We start from the raw sequence: 13,372 nt of genomic DNA, 5'->3' as shown, positions 1-13,372 counted from the left end.
TCAGACTTTTGCTGGCCGAATTCCAGCCAGCAAAAGATTGAGAGCAGGTTCTCAATTTTTCGGTCGGAAAAAGTTCCTATCCAAAAATGCGATCGTCCGTAGCAATTCCGACGTGCAAAATTCCTATACATGCTCGGAAACAATTCGACGCATGCTCGGAAGCATTGAACTTCATTTTCACGGCTCGTCGTAGTGTTGTACGTCACTGCGTTCTTGACGGTCGAAAGTTCAGCGAACTTTTGTGTGACCGTGTGTATGCAAGTCAAGCTTGAGCGGAATTCCGTCGGAAAAACCATCCAAGATTTTTCCGACGGAAATTACGCTCGTGTGTACGCAGCATACGCTTTACTATTCTGCAAATTCTGTAGAATATGCCCCACACAAAGGTAAAAATGATCTATCCCCCAAACATCCTATCTATCTCCTCAGCAGAGCACTGATCTAACTAGTTAGATCACCAGGCTTTGAATCCCTGGTGACTGTAAAATGACTGGCATTTAAAGGCCCTAGGAGGGGCCAAGTTCCAGGTGACTGTGGGCATCCAATAGGATGCATGTCACCACAAACATGGCCTTCAAAGTCTATGACAGAGACGTGTTTTTCCCCACGTAGTATTCCATGTTCCTTCTCATTCCTGGATGCTAATTGGTTGCTGTGGATGCCCAGGGTATGTTAGGATAGCCCATTGAATTATCCCTCGAATGTCGCATTTATTCGGTTCCCCAATCAAATATGCGACTTTCTGGAACAAATTCACTTTTACTCAAACAGAAACACTATTACTAATTAGAAAACTCTATTATATGATTAAAATTAACTTTCATAAATGTTTCAGTGACCTTATCAGGTAAAATAAGAAACAAAATACATTATTTTTTTACTAGGTTTACAAATTTTAAGCTATCTTTCATTTTAGTTTGTATTCCCAAAGTGAGAAAAGCAGAGAAGCCTCCTTGTGAGGAGTTCCTTCGGGGAACATCTAAATACAGAATAAAGAGAGGGTAATAATACTCCAGAGACAGTTAAAAAATGAGCTGATGCCGGCTCTGGTTGGAAATTCTCCATATGCCATTGTGCAGAGCAGTTTGTGCCTATTATAAAGTCTACCTGGGTAACCAACAGCAGTTTAGGTTCCGAAAATAATGAAATGATGAAAATCAAACAAAGGTTTTAAGAACGGTTTCTCTCTCAAGAGTTTTAGCGTAAGCAGAATAAGTTTGAAATATGCTCTTGGGTCATGGCTAAAAATGAAAATAGCTTTTATTCAGCAAGTCTGCTAATAAAAAAAAGTATATTTTAAAACACTATTTGGAAAGTATTGCTCAATATTTATTAATTACATTTGAAAATTAAAATGCTCGTAATACTGTACATTTTTTCAAGGCAATATGGTTAAAAAAATTAAAACTAATTAGTGTGTGGCTTACAAAATAAGCCCATATGTGTACGTTATTAAAGTATCATAAAGATATGACATGCACCAAGAATCAGCAGAGGCGCCATTGGCTCCCGCTGCTCTCAAACAAAGTCAGTGAGCCAATGAGGAGAGAGAGGGGGAGGGGTCTAGTGTCGGCTCCATGCCTGAATGGAAACAGGGAGCTGTAACTTGGCCCTGGTGCCCCCAAAGCAAGAGGCACTCATCACGAGGGAGGGGCCAGGAGCGCCAAAGAGGGACCAGAGAAGAGGAGGATCTGGGCTGCTCTGTGCAAAATCAACTGCACAGAGCAGGTAAGTATAATATGTTTGTTAATTTTAGGCAAAAAAAAAAAAAAAAACAAGACTTTAGTGTCTCTTCATATATACAGTCATGGCCGAAATTGTTGGCACCCCAGAAATTTTCCCAGAAAATCAAGTATTTTTCACAGAAAAGTATTGCAGTAACACATGTTTTGCTATACACATGTTTATTCCCTTTGTATGTATTGGAACAAAACAGAAAAAGGGAGGAAAAAAAGCAAATTGGACATAATGTCACACAAAACTCCAAAAATGGGCTGGTCAAAATTCTTGGCACCCTTAACTTAATATTTGGTTGCACACCCTTTGGAAAAAAATAACTGAAATCAGTCGCTTCCTATAACCATCAATAAGCTTCTTACACCTCTCACCCGGAATTTTGGACCTCTCTTCCTTTACAAACTGCTCCAGGTCTCTCTTATTGGAAGGGCGCCTTTTCCCAACAGCAATTTTAAGATCTCTCCACAGGTGTTCAATGGTATTTAGATCTGGACTCATTGCTGGCCACTTTAAAACTCTCCAGCGCGTTGTTGCCATCCATTTCTGGGTGCTTTTTGGAGTATGGAAGACCCAAGATCTCGGACGCAAACCCAGCTTTCTGACACTGGGCTCTACAGTGCGACCCAAAATCCTTTGGTAATCCTCAGATTTCATGATGCCTTGCACACATTCAAGGCACCCAGTGCCAGAGGCAGCAAAACAACCCCAAAACATAATTGAACCTCCACCATGTTTCACTGTAGGTACTGTGTTCTTTTCTTTGTAGGCCTCATTCCATTTTCGGTAAACAGTAGAATGATGTGCTTTACCAAAAAGCTCTATCTTGGTCTCATCTGTCCGCAAGACGTTTTCCCAGAAGGATTTTGGCTTACTCTAGTACATTTTGGCAAACTGTAGCCTTGCTTTTTTATGTCTCTGTGTCAGCAGTGGGGTCCTCCTGGGTCTCCTGCCATAGCGTTTCATTTCATTTTAATGTCGACGGATAGTTTGCGCTGACACTGATGCTCCCTGAGCCCGCAGGACAGCTTGAATTTCTTTGGAACTTGTTTGGGGCTGCTTATCCAGCATCCGGACTATCCTGCGTTGCAACCTTTCATCAATTTTTCTCTTCCGTCCACGCCCAGAGAGATTAGCTACAGTGCTATGGGTTGCAAACTTCTTGATAATGTTGTGCACTGTGGACAAAGGCAAATCTAGATCTCTGGAGATGGACTTGTAACCTTGAGATTGTTGATACTTTTCCACAATTTTGGTTCTCAAGTCCTCAGACAGTTCTCTTCTCTTTCTGTTGTCCATGCTTAGTGTAGCACACACAGACACACAATGCAAAGACTAAGTGAACTTCTCTCCTTTTTATCTGCTTTCAGGTGTTATTTTTATATTGCCCACACCTGTTACTTGCCCCAGGTGAGTTTAAAGGAGCATCACATGCTTGAAACAATCTTATTTATCCATAATTTTGAAAGGGTGCCAAGAATTTTGATCAGCCCATTTTTGGAATTTTGTGTGACATTATGTACAATTTGCTTTTTTCCTCCCTTTTTGTGTTTTGTTCCAATACATACAAAGGGAATAAACATGTATATAGCAAAACATGTGTTACTGCAATACTTTTCTGTGAGAAATACTTGATTTTCTGGAAAAATTTATGGGGTGCCAACAATTTTGGCCATGACTGTGTATATGTATATATATATATATATATATATATATATATATATATATATATATAATCTACGTGCAGGGTACATGGATTTCAATGTATTTATTTTATTAAGCATGTGATTACAGCCTAAGGCTCTAATTGGCTTCAAACTTTGGCAACTTTGTGTGACCATAGCGAATCAATATTCGCTTTTGTCTTCCTGATTCTCCTCCCAGCCAATCAGAAAGCAGGTCCTGAGACCCGATTGGCTGCTGGCTTGTATGCGATATGTGATTCAAACGTAAATCAATCAGAAAGCAGGTCCTGAGACCCGATTGGCTGGGAGTCTTAGGACTCCCAGCCAGTCGGGTCTCAGGACCCACTTCCTATTCGGCTGAGAGGAGAAGCAAAGGCCCAGTGTCACAGCAAGCTGCAGCAGGTGGAGGGGCAGCTTCCAGGAGCCTTACCTCAGATCCAGCACCACCTCCTAAGGTAAGGACATGGATGGCATTCAACGTGTCTGAGCGAGGGGGCCAGGGGCAGCTTCCTGGAGCCCACACCACCTCCAATTACCATCCGTCTCCAGTGGAGGGAGGGGGGGATGGTCGCTTGGACATGGATGGTGTCCAACCCGTCCAAGCGAGGGGGTCATGTGCTAGTGCGAGTGAGGAGGCCAGGGGCAGCTTCCAGGAGGAGGAGCTCCGATTTCAGTCCACCCCTCACAGGGGGCCGTTTTTTTTGCTGCCCCCCCTCAAAATATTGAGCACTCCTTGCCACTGGAACATGTGTATTGATTTACGTTTGAATCACATATCACATACAAGCCAGCAGATTCCCCATATACCTCAATGATACAGTGTGATGTGCAGAGGCCAATTAAATGGTTGCAAATATACAAAAAAAAAAAAAAAAGTTTCATAAACCTTATGATGTGAGCGGTTCTCATTTTGTTGCTTATTTGCTTGATATATATCCCTAAAATGAGTTCCCTGTAGCAGCAGACTTTTATAGTCAATGCAACCAGAGTGCCTGATAATTTACAGATTACTAAACACAACAGAGATTTTATACATTTTCTAACCCAGAGTATTCACTATTATTACTGCCATTGAACTCTTACACCAATGTTATGATTATCAGCCATCCATTGTAATCTTGAAGAACCTCAAAGAAATTCTTTTCCCCTCAGAGGATAAAAATATACTTGGTACTGCTTGTTAGCTGAAATCAATTTTTAGGGATAAAAAGAAATCAGTGTTACATCGTCCTTTCATACAATGGCAGCCCAGGTAGGACAGCAAAGAGATCAATACTCCTCATACTAAAATATATTGACAATGTCCTGTGGCCTCAGGGCAAGCTGTTTCGAGAGAGCTGAAAAGTCTAGAGAATGGGTAATGCTGAACTATAACACTGGGATATTCTCCAGGCACTTAATACCTACCAGGAATATGCAATTGCTCTCAGCCCTCATGTTGGGGCTGTATATTTGCTAAAACTGTACAAAATCTAATCTAGTCTATGTGCAGAAGAAACCCCACCAACACAGTATGAACTAAGAAATAAAAAAATGAACGGAAGGGTAAAGTAATCACTGGAAACACAAAGGCAATCATAACAAGAAATTTTCCATGGCAATTTGTTTTCTTTAAATAATTCATCTAAATCCTGTCTAAAGTTATAAATATATCTAAAGGTGACCTTACACTTTACTATCCAGTCATACAGTACTGATCATTTTTAGCATTTCCAAAGCATACTGCAGCATGCAGTGGCATTTTCTAAGAAAACAGAAGAACAAACACCAGTTGATGGTACTAGTGTGTCCTTATTTAATTAGCTCACTTCTATAATATGGTTGTAGAGGGTCCTCAATTTTTTTTAAGAATTTCTCTGGTAAAAGAGGTGTAGCACCCTCTAGTGTGTGCTACTAGAAGTGAGAGTAGGTAAAAGCATTTTCTGGGCAGGGATAAACCTAAGTCACTGAATTGGGTCAGGGTTACTAGAGGCTGTTACTAGAGGCCAGGCCTGAATGACCCATCCTGGCGGCTCTATGGTGGCTCCCCCTGGTATCTGGAAAGTTGGAGAACCTTCTAGAACTAGTGGGCGGAGGTTAGAAGGAGCTGCCTTTATATTTATGGGCTCTCAGCCAATCCCCAGAAGTGAGCTGGCAGGGAACTGGGATAACCCATAAATAGACATGGGTCATGCCAGCAAGGTAGTCAAGTTGAAGATGAAGAAGCAGTGCTGAGGAGAGGCTGTCAATGGCCCTTGAGAGACCCCTGCCGGGGAGGGGTTTTACCTCAGGCTGGGAGCTCACGAAAGCAGGCCTGGAAGGATCCTAACACAGGAGGCAGCAGAAAGATTCATGCCGTTGAGGCAGCAGGAGGGAGCAAGCATAGACAGTGAGTAGATCAGCACGGTGCAGGGACAAGACAAGGGAAAAGACTGTCAGCTGTAACAGTGCTTTCTTGAAGACCCTGTTGCGTCAAGTCTTCATCTAACCTTGCCATGGGAGGTCTCCATGTGTGTGTGACAGTTAGGCAGGACTGGGGCAAAGAGTCAGTCGGGGGACTGGGAGAAAGATCAGCCAGATGTGGCTGGTGGCAGCCAGGTGGGCTAGCATTCTGCAGGCAAGTGGAGCTGGGATCAGTGACCACAGGAAAGCAGAAGGAGAGATGTTATGTTGGTCACTTCATCTGTGCTGTTTTGTTAAGCGACAGAGTTTCTGCCTGTAATGGACCTTTGCTGAACTCACAATATTATTGCTAGTTCCTACAGAAGTGAGCAGCAGGTGCTCTACTTAGGAAACCAAGTTTGTGCAGGTGGAAGGAAGAAGAGGACCTTTTTTGTAAATAGGGAGAAAGTTGTCACTGGTTTAGTGTTTTGGACATTTTCAAATTGGGCATCGCATAATTCCCAAACTCCAATCAAGTTACCATCCCCTAATAAAAAAAACAACAAACAAGTCAAGGACTGTTTTCTGGGTTGGAGTGAATAACGTAAATGCTATGTGACTGGCTGTGCAACAGTGGGGAACCCTAACTTCAGTGACTCCTACGGGATCAGTGCTACAGAAGGTAATGAGTGTGATAATTTTTTTTTAACATTTCTATATGTTAATTACCACTAATTATTCAGTTAAAGCTTAAAGAAGTTGTAAAGGCAGAAGGTTTTTTTATCTTTATGCATTCAGCTGCTTGCTGTGGGGGCACTCGACAGGAGGGAGGGGCCAGGAGCAGTGAAGAGGACCTCGAGAAGAGAAGGATCCAGGCTGCTCTGTGCAAAACCAACTGCACAGAGGAGGTAAGTAACATGTTTGTTATTTTTTTTTTTTTTAAACAATTTACAATCACTTTAAGTTTAGGTAGAACTTTTTCCCTATTGTCTTTCAGGACAGCCACCTTTGAGAGACCTTGGCTCTTCCCTTCACAGGAAATACTGCCTTAGCTTCAAGATTTAAGCCCCTCCTGCCCCACTGGATGCTTAGTTTCAGTGTTTCCTCTGATGGGGAGACATCGCTGGGCCTACGGCCACATCACCCTGAATGCGCCCGATCTCGTCTGATCTCGGAGGCTAAGCAGGGTCGGGCCTGGTTAGTACCTGGATGGGAGACTACCTGGGAATACCAGGTGCTGTAGGCTTAGGGTACCTATAGGTCTGCCGCCTAGCCACCCCAGCTTCTCCTGAGGGTGGGGAAGAAGATTCGGGGGCCCGCTCTCATTCTGTCCAGGGGGGCATCGCTGGAGCTGCACTGTTCCTCCCTGCATTTTGTGTGGACAGTGAGGGAGCTCAAAACTGGATCGGAGGGCGTGGTGACGTCACATCCAGTGGGGGCGTGCACTTCTGCCAGGGCCGAGGCTTCTGGTTCCAGCCGCGGTCTATGAGAGAAGGCCAGCCTCACCTCTGGCTCGTGCGAGCCTGTAACGCTGGAGGGGTCAGCGAGCGTCTCAGGAAGGCTTGACCACCGCGATCCTCAGTGGGAGATGTCCGGGGCAGAGGCGGCACCAGCCACTAAGGTAAGACAAACGCTGGGGTGGGTGTTCCCTTTCTGTAAAAGCTCCACGGATGTAGACCCCTCTTGGTGGTCGGGGTTTGGGAGGTGGTACTGGGACCTTGGTGGTGGTTGGTCCTAGGGGCACTTTCGGTGACACTCTGCTTACGAGCAGGCCAGGGCACTCATGGCCCTCCATGTTTAAAAAAAAAAAGAAAACAGTCCTCAGTGCAGTGAAGGCGCCTTCTAGCACCTTTTCAGTAGGCCACCTATCGTCTACTAAACTCTGCAGATGTCTTGGGCCTCCAGACAAGGCTGGGAGGGGAAGTGTTAATTCCTGGAGTGGGGCTTTACCATCATTGTCATTCACATGATGTGCGTTTGTATAAAGAGAACCTGTCTACTATCACCTAGATGACTTCTCAGAGTGAGTTTGTCTTGAATGTGTAATCTCATAACCCTTCAGATCCCGCAGCCCCAGGCTAGCCCTCCACCAACTCAGCAGAATATTGCACCAGCCACACCGGTTTTACCCTCCACTAATGGATGGACATGGGGGAGGGCACTAGTGAGAAGCTGGGGAGGAGCCAGGCTCCCAGGTGAAGTCAAATAAAAGAAAAAAAGGCGCCTCTAAGTGCAGAATTAAAACTTTTAATATCCCCAAACAAGATTAAAAACACTTACAGAATCAAGGATAAGAAGAGGCATAACATGGATGTATAAAGCAGGTGACCCGGCATCAGGAGGTCCCAGTGTATCACAGCTTTCCAGGAATAAGGATATGCAACAGCAGAAGGTCCCAGGATAACCAGCAGGTGAACACCCCAGGCTCTGGGAACACTGGTGAAGCAATCGCGTCGTCTGAGTGAGCGTGGAGCATGAATCCCGGAAATGACATCAGCAGGAGGGGACAACAACCAGCATGGACCGCAAACAGGAAATATGTCATCAAAATGGGACGCGTTTCGGAACTACTGATTGGTTCCTTCTTCAAGCCAATCTCTTGAAAATAAGTTTCTTGTTGTTTTTCCTTTGAAGTCACCATTAATCAGTGAACTGAGAATACCCTAGGGAATACCACTTGAGTGTGGAATCTGCTTTTCAAGAACTTTCTGTTGATGTGAATTTCCCAGAGGACTCTCAGTCTTGATATATATTGTGGAATTCATTTGTTTTCATCCAAATTTTATACTCATGTCATGTTCAATTATTTTATTCATATGGTTATATTTTGAAACCATGTACTTTGGTGCATCCTATCATCTGATTGGGAGTGATTATATCCTCCATCTGATATAGACATTGAGTATATGTGGACATATATTACCATATCTTTATTGTCTCACTTCAGGGCCCCGATGGCCGACAGTCCAAAGAGGTCTTGGGGTCAGAAAGGCAGGGCTAAAAAGGGGTGTGATTTTTAGTCTTCCCGAACAGCCTGAAAGACACGACAGCTAACCACATCATTTGTTTTTGGGGAGCATAAATAGGGTTACCGGCTTAAATTTGCAAGACCCCCCCCTACTCGCTACTCATCATCAATTTGATAAGGTAAAGCGAAAAAGCGTCAGCCTTACTACCCTCAAACATGGTACCAACATGGTACCAACAGTGGCTTAGTGGCATCTTGTGGGTGAACAGGAACATAATTTTCATCAGTTGGATGTTAAAAGGTCATAGTACCTTTGTCAAACACTAAAGTTTGGACCTGTTATCCGCTAAGGACCCTAAGGTGAAGTGCTCGTTTATCCTCTCAAAGGTGGCTGTCCTGAAAGACAATTAGGGAGAATAAGAGTTAAGTACCGGTAATGTCTTTTCCAGGAGTCTTTCAGGACAGCACCAGTACCCATCTGAAAAATGTGTTTGTTGCAATAAGAAGTCCCTGGCATGGAAATAGTCAGGAGGATTAAAGTTTTGTGTGACATCTGTCATAGTGCCCGCTGTCATAGTAAAAAAAAACTGTGGTCCTTCCCAGTGGTGTCCCTAGGGTTGGTGTCACCCAATGCGGTAAAACACCAGGTGACCTTCCCATTGGGCTCTCTCCTGTCAAGTTTTGGGCAGGCAGAAGGTCATCACTGGCTCCTGTAAATAATGTGGTCAGTGCTGGCACACCGATCAGTGCGCTGTCACGGATGGGGGTGACATCATCGCATTTCCTACTTGATGATGTCACCCCTCTGGTGAATGTCACCCCGATGTGGTCCGCACCCACCGCATCTTCATAACAACGCCACTGGTCCTCCCCATCCCAATCTTCCAGTGCTGCGGGTGTTACCAGAGCCAGCGGGTGTTACTCTCATCAAGAGTGCTTCTTCCATTCATAGGGAAGAGACAAATGGCTAACCTATGTTAAGAAAACGTGCCACATCCAGTATTCAAGACAAAAACAAGAGGGGTTCCCCTAAGTGGACTTTTAAGGCACTCAGTTATATCGTATATATAAAAAGTGTAGCAAAGTATACAAGATAATATAATAGTAAAAATTTTTATTTATGAATAAACAACATTAAAAGGTTATAACGAAACATTGATTTGTCTAAACAATACATTTCTATCACCATACAGAATATGTGCATGACAAAACTTCCTCACACCCAACGCGTTTTGGTATACGGTCTAGTCCTTCTTCAGGGGTGCAGAAAAATTTAATTGAGTCCGGCTCTGTCTTTCCTTTTTTATATCAATTTGGGCATCAGATAGTATATTTACTCTTTCAATGCGGATGGATAAGTCCATCCTATCCATAATATTTAAAATTGTCCTTGTGGGTTTTTTTTGCCCTCCTAGCCCTCCTTGTGCTGCAATAGACCATTAGAACTACCCAGCACAAAAAGCCGCCCAGTTCCTACTCTGGGTGGTGCTCTTGGAGACTGTTGGACGTATTCCATCACCGCCCCCAGTCTCCATCTTGCCACTCCGGCAGACATGCGTAGTCCGCCGTTCTGGCATACTGTGTCGGTGGGCTGGGCGTGCGTGACGCCGCTCCGACGTGCGGGCGTTCGCTCATGCGCGGTGGGGGCTGCGCCGCGCACACTCGACCCAGGGGGCAGCTTAGAGGTCTCCTTGGCCACCAGCCCTAGTATCAGCTGTGTGTAATTTATTGCGCCAGCTGATTGGGATTTACTACCCTTAAAACCCACGGCCAGCTCACTCCCAAATCGAGCACTATGCAGCTGGATGTTGGGAAGTGCTACTGGTCTTTTCAATTTCTCCCACACTAAGGTAATTACATTTTCATATATCCCTCCTCCTTATTGTTAGCCTGCATGCATAGCCAGTGATCAAAATTTTGTTCAGCCCTCTATTTAAAGATAATAAACTTCATATACAATACATCCCTCAGCGAGGCCCCCTCTTTTTTTCTGTATTAAATTTGACATTTACTTTGTGCATACAGTTACACAGATTTAAATACGGTACTTACCCTTTTATTTTTATTTTGTGCCTGTATATGTACAGGTTAAAATACCTACCTGCTATCTATATACTTCATACTACATATATATTTTTGACTTCCCCCATTTTGGTTGTTATAATGTTTAAGTATCTTCTCTGCATATAGCAACCACACATCACAGCCTAAATAGCATTCATACCAACAGACTATTAATAACCTAAGCACCTGGACGCACCCCCAGGCACTTATAACAATTTTCCCTGAATTTCATTTATCCTCACTACAGATAGTATTATTGGTATTCCTATGATCAGCAGGCATGTATGTACACACACATATATATATATACCTCTCCTGATTTTGTTGAATCATAAAATACCTAACTCTACTACATACCCAGCACATCCTGATCTGGATATACATTTTCAGCATATTTTCTCTTTACTCCCAGGGATTCCATTTGCCTCAGTACATTCTTCTGGCCGTCTCGCTGCCGTGGAGTGCGGAAGGGACTTCTTCCTCCTGAGGACATCATTACTCAGCTTACATTTACAGATCTCTCTGATGCCCCCCCTTCTTTGCCTTAAGACAGCTTTCCCACCGGCTCAATTATTCAGTGCTATCCTAAACTGCAAGTTTTTAATGTGATTTAACGAAGCACTGTAAAACTACCTCACCATCTAACTTTACGTAAGTGCTCGATTGTAACACTCTAAGCATGTAGTCTTTTGTACCCTTACATGTCTTGGAAATTTACTGATCATTTATCTTTAATTACATCTTAGATGAACCCCTCTTATTTTCTGCATCCCTGAAGAAGGACTAGACTGTATACCGAAACGCGTTGGATGTGAGGAGGTTTTTTCATGCACATATTCTGTATGGTGATAGAAACGTATTGTTTAGACAAATCAATGTTTCGTTATAACCTTTTAATGTTATTTATTCGTAAATTAAAATTTGTTTACTATTTTATTATCTTGTATACTTTGCTACACTTTTTACATACGATATAACTGAGTGCCTTAAAAGTCCACTTAGGGGAACCACTCTTGTTTTTGTCTTCCATTCATAGAGTTCTTTTCACTGCTGAAAGCCATAGCACAGCTTTTATGAATGGAAGAAGGTGGGGAAAAGGGGAGTCATAGTCAGCACTCTTGATAAATGTCTGTGACAGGTCCCTGCTCTATTAACCCCCTGCAGCATCAGAAGATTACAGTTGCAGAGTATAGGAGGGGGCAGAGGAGAGAGGATTTCAACTGACAGCAGGTGTTCTATCGGTGTTCTATCGGTGTTCTATCGATTTGTGCCCTCCACCGAAGAGTGCCCGTGCATGCGCAGAACGGAAGGGCACTCCAGCTGATTAGCCGATCAGCTGGAGTGATGTCACCATAGCGCATGCGCACATCGTAGGAGGGTTTTTTCGACGGGAGATACCATTCCACAGGCACAATTCAAAGCTATGCAAAGAGCAGAGGGACACCGTAGATGTCAGATTGTGCCTCGCTGTAAACCCGCGGCTCAACAGCGAGGCACAATATGACAAATACGGTGACCCTCCGCTGTTTGCATAGCAATAAATTGTGGCCGTAAAATGGTATCTCCCGCCTAAAAAAGGCTCCTACGATGTGCGCATGAACTATGGTGATGTCACTCCAGCTGATTGGGAAATCAGCTGGAGTGCCGTTCCGTCTGCGCATGCGTGGGCACTTTTCGACGTTGAGCACATATGGACAGAACACCGGCACCAGCACAAGGAACACTTTGGATAGAATTTCAGTTCAGTCCCTTATGCTGATTTTGTTTTATTTTACCTAAACTTAGACTTTTTAAATGTAGCACACTATATATCTTGATGTCCTGTTTCTCTCCAACTTCTATTCCCGTGTGAAGTTTCAGAGCACTTGAAGTCAGAAGACTCCAGTGAGCTCTGCTGGTCAGCTGGAAGCTTCCATAAACATATTCTGTAATTGCTACACCAATGATATTTACAAACTGTAATCACTCAGCTGAGCGGTGGCTTAAAGTTACTAAACCCACAACAGTAAAATCATTCCTTATTTGCAGTAAAGCATGGTTGTTATACTCACTGTGGAACCTAAGGGGTTAATCCTCAGCATTGTGTAAAAGGCTGTTTGATCCTGTCTTCTCTGATCCTCCCCTTCTTTCACAGTTCCCAATCCATCTCCTGACAGTACAGAGCCTTGGGGGCACTCTGCACATGCTCAGTTTGGTGTGTATTTCTAGAGAGTTTTTTTTCTTGGGATGGTCCAGACAGAGGGTCAGGGGTCCTGCATTCTCATAGGACAATCAGAGGAGAATGAAAACTCCTACAAGCTTTACCTAGACACTGATAGAAGTCACAAGACTGCTATATACTGCTGATGAGAAAAGGTATTTAGCAGTTTATATTTCCTAAAATAATTGCATTTCCATGTTCTGTGTACTGTGGGAGACCCGATATAGTGAATGCAGGCTCCTGGGTTTAGTAACACTTTAAGGCTGTATACATAAGTGCCACTTTTTTACTATCCCTGCAAACTGAAAAGACTTTGTCTGGTAACTGGCAAACAAAACATTCAATTTCAGACCTGGACTT

General features: G+C 43.6%; 1 protein-coding gene and 1 non-coding gene across 2 annotated transcripts in view; one reads left to right on the top strand and one right to left on the bottom strand.

The window, feature by feature from the left end:
* Positions 1–13,372, bottom strand: part of AGBL1 (AGBL carboxypeptidase 1) — a 1,138,256-nt gene that overhangs the window by 412,418 nt on the left and 712,466 nt on the right. The window lies entirely within an intron of this gene.
* Positions 6,908–7,026, top strand: LOC141135792 (5S ribosomal RNA). Its single transcript, XR_012243643.1, has one exon. It is a non-coding gene; the product is annotated as a 5S ribosomal RNA (ribosomal RNA).

The sequence above is a fragment of the Aquarana catesbeiana genome, linkage group LG03, assembly GCF_042186555.1.
Source record: "Aquarana catesbeiana isolate 2022-GZ linkage group LG03, ASM4218655v1, whole genome shotgun sequence".
Taxonomy (NCBI): Eukaryota; Metazoa; Chordata; class Amphibia; order Anura; family Ranidae; genus Aquarana; species Aquarana catesbeiana.
Note: the sequence above shows the minus strand (reverse complement) of the source record. Positions and strands in the feature narration are given on the sequence as shown.